Source organism: Brachyhypopomus gauderio, chromosome 1 (assembly GCF_052324685.1).
Source record: "Brachyhypopomus gauderio isolate BG-103 chromosome 1, BGAUD_0.2, whole genome shotgun sequence".
NCBI classification, from domain to species: Eukaryota; Metazoa; Chordata; class Actinopteri; order Gymnotiformes; family Hypopomidae; genus Brachyhypopomus; species Brachyhypopomus gauderio.
Window position 1 is genome coordinate 42,865,425 of NC_135211.1, and position 18,560 is coordinate 42,883,984.

Below are 18,560 nucleotides of genomic sequence, written 5' to 3' on the forward strand. Positions count from 1 at the left end.
ATTATATTATATCGCGATCGATCGCCAAGTATAAACGCCTCCGCTTAGCAGAGCGTTGAGGAGCGATTTCGATTGGTGGATCGTGCTCTCTGTCTGAGATTTTTTATTACTAATTTTTTTTTGCTGATGTTGGTCCAGCGTGTCGTGCCACTGATTATGCCTCTGCGTGCCAACGGTGGCACGCGTGCCATAGTTTGCCGACCCCACTAGGACTGCCATTCAACAGAAACGCAGAACATCAGATGATTTGAAATAAAGCAAATGATTGTCATTTATTCTGATATTGATCATTAAACTTTTTTGCATGATTGGTCATTTTTATACTTTATTTGCACGATTGGTCATAATTATCTTGCATTTATTAAAAGTTTGATTCGAATTATTTCTTGATATGTGTTTGTGTGGTTTTTCATGCAGAAAATGTAGTTTCAGGTGTGAAGAATATAGCACGAAAATTTTACTTGAGCTAAACTGTTTTAAATTGTAATTTCCGAACACGTTTCAAAGTTTATAGTAGCGTGTGGTATTATGTTATAAAGGCTTTGAGGACAAGGTTAGGTTTGTGGATGAAAGAACGTAAATTTGTGAGTAACGTTTGTGATATTGAGATGAATGCCATCATCTACCAAGCCTTGATCTGTGACGTATTTACACTCGTAATCATGAAGCGAGCCGAAATTTTAGAAGCGAGCAAAAAACTTAAACTTGCGCTGAAAACAGTGAAATGAACACTTAACTATTCAATTCTTGTTTCTCTGCGCTCGCTGTCACTGTTTTGCTTTGTTTTCTTGATTTTGCGTGCTCGGTCTTACCCACTGAGCAAAGACACGTCCAAAAGACGTGAATTAAACGTCTTCGTCAGACGTTTAAAAGACGTCCCCTGAAAAGCCAGAATGCAACGTCTTTTTTAAACGTCTTTTGAACGTCCATTATTGACGTCAACTGAACGGCAGTAATATACGTTCAAAAGACGTTTACAAAAGACGTAGCAAAAACTTTCATTCTGGCTTTTCAGGGGACGTCATTTAAACGTCTGACGAAGACTTTAATTCACGTCTTTTGGACGTGTCTTTGCTCAGTGGGATACAGCGACGGCGGTTGATTGCCTCATTTTTATTTTTACATTAACTATTGTAATAATATACAATACTGACAAACGAACAGCACCTATTGTATCAGAAATAAGCACATTCTGCATATGCGAACCCTCTCCATATTATATCAAGCGTGCAAAAATGTTCGCGCTCATTTTCTAAAATGTTTGTATTCCAAGTATGGTGTGGTACATAGACTATTTGTAACGTATTGATCAGACAGACAAGGATCCAAGTGCGGATAACAACCGCTTTTATTGAAACAGCAATCACAGAGCACTTGAACCGGCGAGTTACTCCGTTCAGGGTGTGTTGTGCAGGAGTATAGTAATCGGGGTCAGGACAGTCCAGGGTCACGCATAAATAGTTGCGAAAGGGGCGGGGCGATGAGTAGCAGGTGAACCGCATCACACGGCTATATGATGGTGTCTCACTACATATATATATATATATATATATATATATATATATATATATATATATAGTAGCTACATCATTATTGTAACAGAATAAGCTTTGCCTGTCGCTCCTTGCACTCTGTTCACCAGGAAAATGATGAGCGCGGTCACTTCTCTGCTTTTGATTGTGCAGTGAGTGCATGATAACTGAGTGACAGCTGAAACTGGCCAGTATGAGAATTAAAAAAAAAGGTGTGTGTGTAGGGGGGCATAGAATAGTAAAGGAATTAACATTAAATATGCAGTAGTTAGTATATTGCTTATATAACAAATAGCTAAATATGATGTGAAAATATTAATGTGAATAGTGAACCCGTTTTGCACGTCCACTGACATTCAATAGAGACCCTAGTCAGACGTGCACTCTTAAAACACGTGTTGGAAATCAACACATCTTTTGTGCAAATGTAATTTCAACAAAGGTTGTGTTATATTTCAGAAATGTTTAACACAAAAATTACACAAATAACCAACACAAATATGTGTACCTGCGGTTGGCCAATCAAATCATCACCGTCAGCGCGAGCACGTTTTAAAATATTTGGCTCCGCCCGTATTAAAACTGAACATTCTAGAAGTTCTGTTACTGTCTGGATGAACGTTGAAGTCCATCGGTGTGTGCGCGCGTTTGTCACTCGACCTGGACCAAAGGACTGAGCAGAGAGAGTCATTGCCTGAAGAACGAGTCGACGAGAGAGAGCTTGGAAATTCGTCACTTTAAGTCAAGGTACGTGTGATTGAGTGGAGGTGACATTGCTCATAAAGACAGTAATATGAATGCGTTTGTTTCGCAGTGGTAACGTGACAGATATAGTATGGTGAAAACATCGTGTTGAAAAACTTCCAGTTTGGCTAGCTAGCTAGTATGACGAAGGAACATTAGCTTGGCAGCAGTGATCAAGGGAAAATAACCTCCGTTAGAGGATGAAGATGTCAGGGTTTAGTAGTTTAACAATAGTTAGTGAAACGTAAGGTAGAAGGTTGACAACAAATGCTTTTGACGGTAACACGGAGAGTTCACTCAGTAGGCTAGTAGATGCTAAGCTAAGCATGCTAGTTTGTTGAAGACGATCTTATGCTAACTTTAGTATGCAGTTGAGGCGCTGGGGTGCCGCTGTCCTTCATTGAGGTAAATGGATAAAATTTCTTGCGATTGTCTTAGGTGGAAATGCATGAAGTGGTGTTTTATTATGCACGAGGTAGAGCTCAGGAAATTTTGTTTCCTTGGAATGTAGATTTGTAAGGCAATTCTGGTTTAACTTTGTTCTTTCCCGCTCATTTATAGATTTACATGATTCACATGCGGATGGCGCCATTTTGAGATCCACGATCCCAACCAAGGTAAGGCTTATCTGTATGGCAATGGAAAGTCTTCATCTTAAAGAGGTGTATTGCAGTTAGTTTAGATTTACAATATTCTGTCTAAGGGTGAGCGCTAGCTTCACTGGCATTCTCCGTTACCTTCACCAGCCGCCTCCTTTAGCTTCGCCCCGCCGGCTCCTTTAGCTTCGCCCCGCCGGTCCTGCGAGCGAGCGAACTTCGCCCCGCGCCGGCTCGTTTAGCTTCGCCCCGCCGGTGTTATGCCGAATTCAGCACCCCACCAGGAAAAGCATCCTGCGCTCCCAACAGGGGATGCTTTTCCTGTAAAGTTTCTAGATTTTAATGTACATGAATATTTCCTTTTGTTTAACATTATCAGAATGGCCGGCACTCCAAAGTCACTATCGGTGGTATTCTTGGATGGCCAACAGATAAATAAGAAGACGCAGACTGCCAGCACCACCAAGGAGCTCAGAGAAGTTTGTGCCTCCACACTTGCTGTGATTCTGAAAAGCACTTAATATGATACAAATGTGCTAATTTCAATCTAACTGTAAACTTGGTATTAATTGTACTTTTATTAATTTTTCTACATGGTGACATTTTATGTATTGGCAACTGATGTATGTGTGTGTGATCGAAAAATAAAATTCATGTCAATATGTAATCTTGTATTTGTATATTTTTCTAATTGTAAGCTACTAGGAACAGTTACACAACATGTGTTGATTCACTGTGAAGTAACACAAAAACCTGTTGCAAACATTTACACAAAAGTTATGTTAAATACTGCAACACACAGAATGTGTTAATATTAACAAAAGTTCTGTTGTCCCATTCTGGACATAGAGATGTGTTAAAAAACAACACAAGTTGTGCTATTTTCAACACATGTGTTTTAAGAGTGTGAATAGTGAACCAGTTTTGCACGTCCACTGACATTCAATAGAGACCCTAGTCAGACGTGTGAATAGTGAACCCGTTTTGCACGTCCACTGACATTCCAGGCCCGTAGCCAGGGGGGATCGAAGGGTTCGCAGGACTTCTATTTCTTTACAACTCCCCTGCATTAACAGTGCCGGGCTCGACTTAGCCCAATAGTATATTGTACATGTAACACCGGTAGGGTTGCCACCTGTCCCGGTTTTCACGTGACTGTCCCGGTTTGTCCCGGTTTTCCTTCTTTTTAATATTCGGTCCCGGCAAAATGAAATTCATTTAATGTCCCGGTTCTCACTACACTGCAAAAAAAAAAGTCGTAAAAAAACGGTAACATGTCTGGCAGCAAAAGTTGCCAAACAGTTACCGTAAAATTACAGTAAAATACCACACATAATTCAACAATGAATTACTGTAAAATTACAGATTTTCCCTGTATTTATTCTTTGTAATTTCACAGCCAAATTTGAGTAAAATTACAAATTTTCGTTGTAAGAAAACACAGCTAGAATGTTAAAATAACAGCATAATTAGGTTACTTCATGGTATTATTTAAGCAATCTACAAATGAACTTGTCAAAGTACAGAGGTAATCTGTGAATATATGTTCATATCCTATAAACTTACAGTGGATAACTGTTAAATGTTGGTTGATCAACGCACAAACTCTTACAATGTACTGTTTATCAATGAGATTTCAACATTTAAATAATTGGATTCTGCTTTTTAAATACACAAAAATAATGTAAAATTATATATTTTAACCCTATATAAAAGTAGTTTCAAAAGTTGTGTTTAATTTAGCATCCAATGGTCCAATAAATATGCTACTCTTTCCTATTAATTTACGGTGCTTGGGATGTATTAACATCTTAAGTTTCTGTTAAAACTACCAATATTACAATACATTTCTGTAAACATAAATATGTGGTTATTTTGGTCTTTAAATTCCAGCTTACATGAACCTTTTACAGTTACCTTTTATTTCAGCAGATAAAAGAATGGTGTACTTACATAAATTAACAACATATAAAACGATGTAAAAACATTAACCAAAACAATAAAAGCAATAATAAAAGCTCAGCCATAATACATACTTTCAATCTCTTTATTTTGACAGTTGAACTTCAACAATCATGACAACTGAACTGACTCTAAAAAAAAAATAAAAAAAAACACAAAAAGATGGTTACTATGGATTTTTACAATGTTCTCGAAGTTGAAAAGATTTATATTAAATGGGATTCTAAAATATAAACAATAATTTGAACTAACAGCACTAGTTATCTTATATCATTTTCAGTTTATTGTGTAGTATGGACTGTAGCAGCACGTGCCAATTAAAAGATTCAGATTAGGATTGCTTGGGAAAAATGTTTTTGTTTCATTTACACACCCAGTAGAAAATCAACAACTTGAAAAATTTAGCTACACTGAATATGCTTCTACAATGAGAACTTTTAATTGGCTAATACAAAGCACAAGGGCCAATCACAGAATCTAATACTTCAATAATCGTTACAGATCATAAAAGGGCTTACACAGTTGTTTAAGGCATTTTCAACAGTAACAGTAAGATGGTAAGGGTGCTGAAATTATTTTAAGAATTGCGCCTAGCTATATAAAACGATCACATCAAATATCTCATAGAATAACATCACTTCATTACCACTGTGCACTTGTGTTCAGTCCCAGTTCACTCACTGTTAGCTGTCACTACATAACAGTTTATCATTAACTTTATCAAAAAAGATGTCGTATTAGGACACATCCAGAAGGAAGAAAATTCCATAACTCCAGGTTTTGAACATTATGGCAGTTTCTCTCAATGATCTTGTTAGGCATCTGTCACGTAGGGCTACGCCCCCTCTCCTAGGTGTCACTCCAGTTTCCCTGTTCCTCGTGTCTGTAGTTCCTTGCCCGTTAGTCCCGCCCAGCTTGTCTGTTTCTATGGTTTCCCATTGTCTTCCAAGCTCTTGTCATCAGTGTTGTCACCTGGTCCTAGTCTAGTCCTGTGTATTTATAGTCCTTGTATTTCCCATGTCTGGTTATCGGTTGTTTTGTGCATTCATGTTCCTTGTGATCTCTAACGTTCGTAGTTTTCCGTTTCATGAGTGAGTCCTCCTAGTTGTGTTTGTAATTCATGTCCAGATTGCCTGACCTTGACCACGTCTTTGGAATTCCTTAGAATAAATCTCGCTCTCCTCAGCGTTTGTGTCCGCCTTCCTGTTCTGCCTCGCGCAGATCGTTACAGCATCATTAAACCAGTGCCCACTGCCGCATCTGTGAAAAGAGAAAATCAAATGTTTGTTTTAACCTGCAACCTGTAGGCTATATAGTAATTCTGGGACATCGTGTGCACTTTTTAATCAATTTAGAATGCATAACATTGTAATGTAAAATGCAAAACAATTCTGAAATCACAATAACCCCAAATATCAGACAGTTTTGTTTGACATCCAAGAAGATACGAGGCATGTTGGTCAGAATTGGGCCTGATTTTGGCAGCTGTGTATGGTTTTGACCTTTTGACATTTTTACAGGGCTTGCAGCTGTAGAGTTCTTGCCCCATTATTCAGTTTCTAAAGTAAACCCATCCATTTCTGACCAGGCTTTTATTGGAGTTTGTGATTGCTTAAAGTGGAACAACTTTCAAAAGTGACTGCACATAAGCTCATCATGGGACCATTTAAAAGTCATACAAATGTTTGTATACATAACCAAAAAACATAGCTGCTTATCAAGTTAAGTAGTGAAATAGTATTACTCATACTGGTGCCTTGATTTGTGTGCACATACTAGTCTTGAAAGAGGAGTTAGCAAAGAACATAGTAGAGGTGAAACAAGTGTAGATAGGGTGATGTGTCTGAAGATAGAAGTAGAAGGTCTGACATTGAATGTTGCCAGTGGTTATGCTCCACAGGTTGGATGTGAGGAAGAGGAAAAAGAAGTTTTGGAAGGATCTAGATGAAGTGAAAGTATTCCCAGTGAGGAGAGAGTGGTGATTGTAACAGACCTAAATGGACATGGTGAAGGAAACAGATGATGAGGAAGCAATGGGTAGGTTTGGTGTCAAGGAAAGGAACCAGGAAGGACAGATAGTGGTGGATTCTGCCAAGAGGATGGAAATGGCTGTAGTCAACACTTATTTCCAAAAAGGAACATAGGGTGACCTATGAGAGTGGAGGGAGGAGTACACAAGTAGACTACATTCTGTGTAGAAGACGAAACATGAGAGATTGGAGACTATAAGATTGTGACAGGAAAGAGCGTGGCCAAACAGCATCGTATGGTGGTGTGTAGAATGATGTAAAAAAAACGTCAAACCAGAGAAGACCAAATGGTGGAAACTGAAGAAGGAAGGAATGTGGTAAAGAGTTAATAGAGGAGCTGTTAAAGGCGCTGGGTTAGACTTGTTAAGGATAGAAATGGTAATGGTTTAACAAGTGAGGAGAGTGTGATGAGAAGATGGAAGGAGTACTTTGAGGAGCTAATGAATGAAGAGAATAAAATGGAACAAAGAGTAGAGTTTGGAAAGTTTTGGAGGGGATGAAGAAGGGAAGGCAGATGGTCCTGATGGCATACCAGTGGAGGTACGGAAATCTCTAGGAGAGATAGCAGTGAGGTCTTTGACTCAACTATTCAATGGTATGAAGATCTGGGAGAAAGTTGTAGAAGCTAGACTTAGACAAGAGGGAACTATTTGTGAGCAGCAGGGTGTCGTGCCAAGAAAGAGCACCACAGATGCCAACTTTGCTTTGAGGATGGACAAGTACCGGTAGGGTCAGAAAGAACTTCACTGAGTGCTGTCTGCTTTTAGAGCTTGTCAAAGCAAGCTATGAACAAAAGGGAAAGATCTGACTTATTTTTATATTCCCTCATTCCGTACATGGAAAAAACACTACCACACTGGCAAAGGATACTGGTTTGCGTTATTTTTAAGGAGGCTGCCGGTCTAATTAATTTACATTTCAAAACTTTAACATTGTTGGATATCCTGATATCGATGTGAAACACAATAAATTAAGATTCAAATACAGAAATGTAATGTCTCTCTGAACAGCAGCATGTTAATTTGTTTTGTTTTTTACTGTGTAATGAATCCAGAATAATTCCAAATATTTTGCAGGTTTATTCAACAATAGATGAAATCTAAAATTACACGTGTACAAGTAATAATAGTGCAAACATTTTGTGCAAGGCTGTGTTCTCTCAACATTTAGTAATAATAAATAATAATAAGTAAATAATAGAAAAATAAGGTTAAAAAATAAAATACAAACAAAAGCTCTCTTTTCTGGTAATAGCACAAACTTTTTATAGCTAGAGCTCAGAATCACAGCAGCAACATAGCCAACATAAAAGCACAAAAACTTGCAGTTTTTTCTAAAAGTTAGGTATACTCTGTAAAATGCTGTTTGTCTGTACACCCTAAAAAAAGACATTAAAAGTATTTATTTAAAGTTGATTAAACACTTGGCCTGGCTGTGCTCATTTTAACTATGTTTATACTTTCGAGACTGACCGTAGCGCGCGACTCCGCACAACTCGCGTCACATTTTTTGCAGTTTTGTCCGTAACGATATGTGGCAGTTATAAAGAAACACCCCTCAAAAACGGGAAGGAACATTTACCTGACCAATTTTAATGTTGCTTTGTGTTTCAGGTTTGAAAAGTGCTGGAATTTAGGCTAAAGTACTTGAAAATTGAAATTGAAACTACTTCGTTTCACAACTGTCTGACTGAACAGTTCTCCTGTAGCCTATTAGGTTAACAAATACGTATGAGCCTCTTGTAATTCCAGGACGAAACATGAGAGAACGTAACGTCCTTTTTTAGGTTGTAAACAACCATTAAATAATGTAATAAAAAACGCCATGAACAGATTAAAATAAACTGGCTAAAACACGTTTGAAACCAAAACTACTATAACACAACGTGTCAGACGTCAACTTGTCGTCAGAATGCTACTCATAATAAAATAATTAAACACTCCCGGCAAAGCAGCGATTTTTGAAAAAAAAATAAAACTAAGACATACCTTCAGTTGATATTGAACACGGACACTTGGCGTGAACTGGTGCTTCTGTGCTTCGGTGCTTCAGTCGGGCTCGTCTTTACCTGCGACTCTGAATAACTGAACGTAACGTCTCCAGGCACCTGGCGCTCAAATTCAAACTAGTGATTCTCAGCATTCATTGGCTGAACAGACCAGGCACCCACGATTCTGTCCAATCACCACACAGAACTGTTTGCTGATCTGTTTCCTGATGGATGAATGTATGGATGGGTCGGTCGGTCGGTCGGTCGATCGATCGATCGATCGATCGATCTCTCTCTCTCTCTCCCCTCCGCAAACTGATTTCTATATATTGCAAAGTTTTAACAGGTTATCTTATGGGCTTTTCTGAAAAAAAATCTCCTAATGCCTTATATCTTTGGGCCTTCTCACGAAAAGCCCTTGATTGCCGAGGATTGAGGGCCCAAATATTTTATATTATTCACTTGCTTGAGCAGAGTGGAGCAGTATTGCGTTCTAAACTTGTTGCTTTAAATGTCATTTCAAATAAAAGGCTGTTGTTCAGTACTTAGTGTATCTGATTCAATTTACAGCTGGTTTGGTAGCAGAGTTATTAATGTATATTTAGAGAATTGGAAATGGGAAATTTAACAATATTTTACTTCAAATCTTAATTCACTATAATTCCAGCTTTGGTCAAATGTAGATGTTAGGCTGCTGTTTTTGGTTAAATATAATTTCTTTGATAACATGGAATTTTAATATGCCATGAATTTACTGTTTGAAAATGGAAAATTACTGTGAAGTTACAAAAGGCATTGTTCTGTGTTTTTACACTGAAAACTGCATTTTTACACTGATAACTACTAAATTAAAACTCAAGACCCTTAAAAAAATATACAATCCTGTTATAAAACAAGAAATTCTTGTAATTTAAATTTACAGACTTTGACTGTATATTTAAAGGAGTCATTTTACTTTTTCTTTAAAAAAGTCATTTTCCTGTATTTTACAGGTATATTCTCTTATTATGAAAAAGACAGAAAAATACTGTATTTATTTACAGTAAATATCTGTTAAAAAAATGTTTTTTTTACAGTGTAGGTTAGTTCAAACGACTATTTAGACTGTTTCTGCACACTTTAAATCTGTCTTTTTTTTTCTCGCTGTGTCCATTTTACACACCCCTCCTCAACAATTTACACTCGACACCCCCCCCCCCCCCCCCCCCCCCCCCGTGTCAGTATAAGTGTCCTTGTTTTTTGTCAGACCTAGGTGGCAACCCTAAACACTGGATTATTAGTGTCATTATTCAGATAACTCCAAAGTCTGGATTTTAGTTGATTTTTAAGAAATGTAGGTTAAGTGACAATAACATTGTCACTCACTTTGCAATGCTGATGATCAAGCTAGGGTGTATTTTACTCTCAACATGCCTGTTGCTCCTAAGGCCATAGTAAATAAAATACAGTATAGAGGTGTAAAAAAGGGGTTAAATATGGAAATGTTTTTAAATGTATTATTTTGCTGTATTTATTCAGTGGGTCAGCATTTGGAGGATGAGCTATCAAAAGTTAGCAGTAGTGAAACAGCTTTGGCAGGTAACAGTGCAGTGGAAGACCAGAGATGCAGCAGCTACTGAAGTGGCTGAGGATGTGAGAGTGAGACAGGCAGCAGAATGTGAGAGTGAGACAGGCAGCAGGATGTGAGAGTGAGACAGGCAGCAGGATGTGAGAGTGAGACAGGCAGCAGGATGTGAGAGTGAGACAGGCAGCAGAATGTGAGAGTGACACAGGCAGCAGGATGTGAGAGTGAGACAGGCAGCAGGATGTGAGGTAGCCCAGCCAAGCTCTGTACTTGAGTCTCCTTGGATTTTTCATAGATGCAACAAAATCTACTGAGGAAATAGCACAGGCTGTGTCAGATGTCTGATGACCAAAAGTACAATTAGCTGAAAAACCACGTCAGACCTTCGAAAATTTTCATTTTCCCAACTACATTCATTGGTGGGTGCAACAGGCCATTCAGGTATGACTGGTTTGAGGGACATGGATGGTGGCTGGTTTACAGCATAACTCAACAGTTAGCCAAGATATTAAAATACTAAAATCTGAATATTAAAAAACTATATTTTAAAATGGTCTGTATCTTTTCCACACATAGCCGGCAATGTCATGAACAACCTTTGAAATATTAGTGCCAGATTCATGCAAATGCAGTTTTGGAGTTCTACCTTGTCACTATAAAGGGCCTAACTGTTGAGATCAATGTTGTTTGTGTACTCTGTAGAGCCAGAAAAGAGCTTTCAAACAGCATCAAAACCATATGTTTGTAATTTAAATTGACATAATCAAGGTTGAATGTGTAGTGCCCTACCCTCTTATTAAAACGTACGTAGGAACGTTTGAGTAACACTTACATTTATATCAAATTTATGTTAACAGTGGGGAGCAACAGACGAACAAATAAGGACAGCAAAAACAGACTCACAACAAACTTATAATGAATAAAATATGTGTAAATTAATACAGGGGGTGCGTTAGCAGGCATCAATGACTGCTTGAGGAAGCTGTTCTACTTTGATACTTGAAGAAAAAAACATGCTCAATAAAATGTAGGCTACTCATGTTCGGTTTATTCAGTTAAACATGAATTTGTAAGCCTACATACTGTACATTAAAAGGGGTTGATAACATGTTTATTCAGCTAAACATGATATTTGAAATGTAAGCCAACATTTAGTACATTTAACCTCACGGACGTAATTTGTAATTACGTAATTTTTTTCAAAAGCCGGTTTTGGTCCTCTGCATTTTTAATGGTTAAAAGAAATATTTAAATAGCGACGAATCTAGCGCTAGGACCATGCAGAAATTTTCTTGAATTTTCCATGAAGCAAACCTGGCGACTTCGTGGCTGCATCCATGTAAACCAGGGGTGCCCACAGTTTTCAGCTTGCGAGCTACTTATAAGATGACCAAGTCAGAAAGATCTACCGGGGTGGCGGCGAACGTAATTTGTTGAGTGGATTGCAGATTGGCTACCGTGAATGTCAATCAAAATACAACTGTCAGTGCAGATGTGCGATTCATCTACTACTATTTTATGTGACGCGATCTACGCACATTCCTTCGCGATCGACCGACACTTCCTTAGAGAGTGATGAGCACCCCTGATGTAAACACACGAACGATTTGTAATTCACAGGTTTGAAAACTCGTTCTCGCCCCTACTGTGCAATTTGGTTAGGAATACAGCCGAGCTAAACTATCAAGTTGAAAGTCATTATAGTTTGCTTACCCATTTTGACACAGTTCCCAACCCAACTTTAAGAATAGATTAACGGCGATAATTTTTATATCGCCCGATAAGAGTATCACATTAACGAACGCCGTTAACGCCCCACCACTAATATATAGGCTATATATATATATATATATATATATATATGTTTTATAATCATAAACTGAAATAATAAATTAGGCTATATATACACATCTATCTATCTAATTTATATATAAATAAATTATAATAATTAATAATAAATAAATATAAATTGTATATAAATTATATAAAATGTGTTAAATGCCTTTTTTAGCAGTCTTACATAAGAATCTCATTACCAGCTCAATGGTTCTCATTACCGTTATGGCCCTCACAATGCACGGTAATGAGAATATGGAGTAACGGTGATGAGATGCTCTTGGCTAATTCCACAAATAACTTAAAATGCTAACATGCTAGCAACCTATAACTTTGCCAGATGTCAGAGTCTTATATATATATATATATATATATATATATATATATATAAAACATTCATGAAATAATATGTTTTTATATTTTTATAAAGTAATAAGTAAAGGTAATTATAATAGACAGTGTAACTGAGGACAGATTTATCAATATTAACACAAATTTCACAAAGGGAGAGAAGAGTGACCAACTGACCTTGTCTCCATTTTGAATCTTGTCTCTGAAGTGATACATCATGGGATAGCTGATCAATTTAAAAGGCACAGTGTAATTTTTATAGGGGGTGAAATCATGAAACGGTAATGAGAAAAAATTGGTTCGGACACACTTATTATATACAAAATCAAGTACGTACGGGCTCCAATCAGTAAACATATAGTTGACATAGTCAGTGAACAAGTCACGACAATAAGGCCTAGACCTCAAATAAAAAAACTTCAGAGACGTCTTAGTCTCATCATCTTTAATTTCGCCTTTCTCACTAGAAAGATGAGAATGAACTCGACGGAGAGGTTCATACAACAATATCGTAGCCCGTTTGTAGTCCTTGTACTTATTTAACAGATCTCGTAGATCGTTTCGGTACATGTCAACCACAGCGCTAACAGAGTTCAGGTAAACATCAAAGTCCGAGTTGGTGCTGGTCGTCTTCAGTCGAGCCGCGTGCACGAGCATCTGAGAGTGGAACGCTGCGCCGTTCACCCAGTGCTTCATGGAGCGCGAGCTCATCTGGTTGTTGTGCAACATGGAGTTTCTGAGACGGGTCAGTTGGCCGCTTAACTGTTTCTCAAGACGTTTGGTGTCTTCTAGCGCCTTCACCGGATCATGCAAATGCACCCCGAGTCGTTTCATATACTCGTACATAGAGTCTCTCACGTCCGACGCCTTCTCCTCCGCAAACACGCGCCGTAACATGTTCAGGGTGTCGCCGCTGTCCGTCTCTGCCGGACCTATCGCTAGGTCCAGAAAGAAGGAGATGACCAGAGCCCCTAATCCCACGGAGTTAACTGCGCCACTGTAGCTGATCAAAGTAGAACCCAGTTTTTCCAGGTAGCCACTGGCAGTGCTGAGGGCACGTAGATGGTTGGAGTGCTCACGTAATACTGCTGCTGAATCCGTTCCTGAATACTTTATTAAAGTGGCGTCTATGCCAATATCGGGCATCATATCAACTGACTGAGCTAATCTGAATAACCCCGTGGTAGAGACATCGTTCAACTCTTGAGATGTGCTCGTGCCCATAATGACAGCAGCAACGAAAGCTCAAAATTCCCTTTTTGTTGTAAGTTCCGAAGTCAAGAACAATCTGAACTGGTCTGAACCGACGTTCTCGTGCTCGGAGTCTGACGCCAAGATTAAATAGCAGTGAGGATCTCATTTCAGTAGGGGCTGGTTGTTGGGGTACGTTCTACTAACTACACCCGCCCACCCAAACGTCTCAGATAAAAAGGAAAACACGGCCTATTGAGGTTCCAGAGAGGAGGTCCTGTATTATCTTGTATTCCGTATGTACCTGTACCTTGCGAATCCAAGATGGCAGCATGTTTGCAGCATGTGAAATTGTCTCCTCTGTGTATCTCTGGATAAAGTTGTTTTAATGGCTTTTACTGCATTTTTATAACTCATAGTTGATGTTTAATATTACTGCTGGAATCCCCTCACAAGTTATTAGTGAAACGTGAATTTTTAATGAGCTCGGCCTAAATCTGCTATATCCATCTGGATCTTGGAAAATTGGGCTGAGCTGACTACACCCACTTGGGCCTGGGCCAACTAGCCTGAGTCTGCGTCTTCCATCTAGAGCCTGGGATAACTGACTTGAGTTGACTACAGTCACCTGGACCTGGGCCAACTAGCTTGAGTCTGTTATATGCATCTGGGCCTCGATCAACTAGCCTGAGTCTGCTACATCCATCTGGGCCTGGATCAACTTGCCTGAGTCAGCTACATCCATCTGGGCCTGGGCTAACCTGCCTGAGTCTGCTACATCCATCTGGGCCTGGGCTAACTAGCCTGAGTCAGCTATATCCACCTTGGCCTGGGCTAACTAGCCTGAGTCTGCAACATTCATCTGGAACCTGGCTACAACCACTTTCTGTGACTGCAAGTAGCAATTAGTCTTCTACAGGTTTTGTTTTTATTCTGAGTTGATGGCGTTTTTCATTACTTTGGTATGTTTGGTGGCAATTGGGGACATGAAACCAAATATCACTTTCTGGGGTAGTACCCATAACAATGTGTTTTGGGGATTTTTATTATAGCGGCACTTGTTTTAATGTTGATTTTTTACAGCCGCAGATTTATTCAGACTGGGCCTTAAACACCTGGATTGATCTACCCAGAGAATTATTTAAACTACAAAGTGTTTCTACCTTATATAACCTCACATTTTTGCACAATGGAAATCATTGCTTGATTTCAACAAATGAAAGGTCTTCTTCAAAGTGTAGTATGAAACGAAGACTGATCATTGTCCTACTTTTACTTTTATCTGGTGATGTGCAGCCTAACCCTGGGCCTGAACTGCAGTATACTCAGACCCCCGCTGATTTTAAATTATTATCCGGTCTCAAATTTGTCCATTTTAATGTGCGCAGTTTACTACCCAAATTGGACATGGTCAGAATTTGGGTTGGATCAACAGATGCTGATATTGTGATTATTTCTGAAACGTGGTTGACCAAATCTATTACAGATGATGATATTAATATTAACGGGTACAATGTTTACCGTACTGATAGGCTTAAAAAAGGTGATGGTGTTGCCATCTATCTTAAGTCTAGATTTGATGCTTCAATTGTGATGTCTCAGTCTATTTATAAGCAAATGGAGTTCTTGGCTTTGAATGTAAATATAGCCAAATCCCTTTCTTTAACCATTGTTGGTTGTTATAGACCTCCATCTGCCAGCAGGGAAGCATTGTCAACCTTAAAATGTCTTCTGTCTAAATTAAATTACAATGAGATTTTAATGGCAGAAGATCTCAACTGGGACTGGTTAAATGCAAATTCAGATGAATTTAAATATTTCTGTGACTCTGTAAATTTTAGTCAGTTGATCAGTCAACCAACTAGGCTAAATATTAAAAACCCGGAAAGGTCCACTTTGATTGATTTAATTCTAACATATTCTCCCCATAAATTTTCATCCTTAGGTGTTTTCTGCAATGATCTGAGTGATCATTGTGTAGTTGCAGCTTGCAGGGACACAAAAATCCCTAAATATAAAGCACATATTATTATAAAGAGGAATTTAAAGAAGTTCAACGAACAAGCTTTTCATCATGATCTGTCCTTGGTTAAATGGGAACATATAAATCTGTTGCCAGACGTTGAGCTAGCGTGGACATTTTTTAAGGAGAACTTTGATAAGATAGTAAATAAACGTGCTCCCATGACAAAATTTTGAGTGAAGGGGTGTGAAAACCCCTGGTTCTCTTCTGAACTGTCTGACACTCTTCACCAGCGTAACGTGGCATGGAGCAAAGCCAGAAAAAGTGATTCTGCCAGTGATTGGTCTCTTTTTAGACAACTAAGAAATAAATGTACATCTTTAATTAAAAGAGCCAAATCTGAATATTTCTTATCTGTCACATCTGAGAACCTTAATAATCCGCAGAAGTTTTGGAAGGTCATTAAGTCTTTCTCTGTAAATAAGAAATCTCAGGTTCTTCCTCATTTTGTCTTGAAAGACTCAGTCCCAGTGTACGATAAAGCTGAAGTCCTAAATTGCTTCAATAATCACTTTGTGTCCTCCAGTTATTTATTTGACTCTACACGTGGATCTGTCCCTGTGCCTCACTGTACAAATTCTGAAATTGTTTCTGGAGAACGTTTCTCATTTGTGCCTTTTACTGTACTACAAGTTCATAATGCTCTCAAAGCTCTGAATCACAGAAAGGCTCCCGGGCCTGATTTGATGGAGCCTTATTTTTTGAAAATGGCTGCTGATTTTATTGCACAGCCTCTCACAATAATTTTTAATCTATCAATTAAAAGCAAAGAAATTCCTTTAGTTTGGAAGTCAGCATTTGTTGTTCCCTTATTAAAAGGAGGGGACCCTGCAGTTTTAACTAATTACAGGCCAATCTCAAACTTGTGTGTTTTATCAAAAACACTTGAATCCCTTGTATGTGATCAACTTAGAGTTTTTATATTCGAATGAGCTTCTTACAAAACTGCAATCAGGCTTTAGGAAAAAGCACAGTACCATCACAGCTGCAACAAAAGTGATTAATGATATACTGATTGCACTAGATAGAAAGCTGCACTGTGCAGCTGTCTTTATTGATTTGTCAAAGGCTTTTGACACTGTGGATCACCTTGTCTTAAAACATAGACTCACTAGTTTTGGTCTGTCAGATGATGTAATTTCCTGGCTCACAAATTATTTGAGTGACAGGAGCCAATGTGTTAAATGTGATGCTTTATGTTCTGAATTTATGAGAGTTCACAAAGGGGTGCCACAGGGGTCTATATTAGGACCTTTGTTATTTATTATGTATATAAATGACTTAGGACACCATGTTTTTGATGCCAGCATCCATTTTTATGCTGATGATACAATTATTTACTGTTTTGGTTCATCTCCGGTCAATGCTATTAAATCCTTGCAAAATGTGTCGAAAACCAGGATTTTGTTCAGGCTTCCTGGATTGTGTTGATTCCACTAATTTTACTTGGAATGCTAATTAGAAAATCTAGCAAGCTTGAGCAAAATCCTGGTGAGGACTTTTAATCGCGGCACCTGGAATTGACAGCACTAATATATATATATATATATATATATATATATATATATATATATATATATATATATATATATATATATATTTATTATATATACACACAGTGGCGTGCACAGACATTTTGGGGGGCAAGTGCTCGGTGGGAGGGGGGGGGGCACTTTTTAGCGCACTTCATTATAAAAAAAATATTACAAGCACATGTTGAATGAAATTTGACTTTTATTTGTAACATTCTCTAAACGTGAGTTTTCAATGGAAAAAAGTCACACCGCCAACTGATAAAATCCATATCCAATATTAACTATATACAGTCATTTTTAAGCCCTTCAGTTAAATTCTGTTTACCCTCCACTGTCTGCAGGCCTTGTTGCATATATTTTGCAATTAGTAAATCAATATAGGCCTACAATTAAGACAGTAAAAAGACCAAAAAGTACGAGAAGGAGTTATAGGCTACTGAGTGTTGTCATTACATGAATGCAGATTGGCATTTTTCACAGGTAATGGGGAACTTCCCGTTTCTTTTTTCACAAACGAATGTGTTAATTTATGTTGCCTAACAAAACCTGTACAACAGAAAACATTCAGCTTAACACACAGATTTGTAAACTCTACCTTAATTATTTGTATGTGGTCGTCCTCACGTTATCTATCATTGATTTGGGCTAGAGCGACTAGTTTATCAGGTGACCAGTGCTTAGTAGTTTGGTGCTGTATGATACATTTTACTGCACAACAAAATGATTTCACGTTGGGCTTAGAGTGCAAACGGTACGATTGTACTTGATGTGTATGTGACCTGGCTGGTGGGGACGGGAGAAGAAGTCTATCTGTGACCGTGCTTCATCCACAGAGAAGCCATGTGGAGTCACAGCAGTAAATCTGGGAAAGTCACTGCCTGGTGTAGAAAAGCAGGAGGTCACATCAGTAGAGGTGGTACAGCTGCTGGATGAAGCAGAGCAGGTGGTCACAGCAGAAGAGTTGGAGAGATTACTGGATGCCATTAATATGTGGCACGCCCTATCAGGGGTAACTCTGAGCCCCTTCAGGCACTGGAACCTGGCCTCGATGATTCCTAGGGTCATTTCAATTCTTGCCCTGGTTTTGCTGTGGGCCTGATTGTATTGGGACTGTGGTCCAGGTGCAGGATCTGAATAGGGAGTCATGAGGTATAGGACAGGCAGGGACACCCTCTGTCTCCATGAAGGAGGCTGTCATAGTGTCCT

At 38.5% G+C, this 18,560-nt stretch overlaps 1 long non-coding RNA gene across 1 annotated transcript; it reads left to right on the forward strand.

Annotated features, from left to right (window-relative positions):
* The first annotated feature begins 2,140 nt into the window (after positions 1-2,140).
* On the forward strand, positions 2,141-3,539 carry LOC143527575 (uncharacterized). Its single transcript, XR_013134180.1, has 3 exons — positions 2,141-2,279; positions 2,838-2,893; positions 3,252-3,539. It is a non-coding gene; the product is annotated as an uncharacterized LOC143527575 (long non-coding RNA).
* Positions 3,540-18,560: the final 15,021 nt, after the last annotated feature.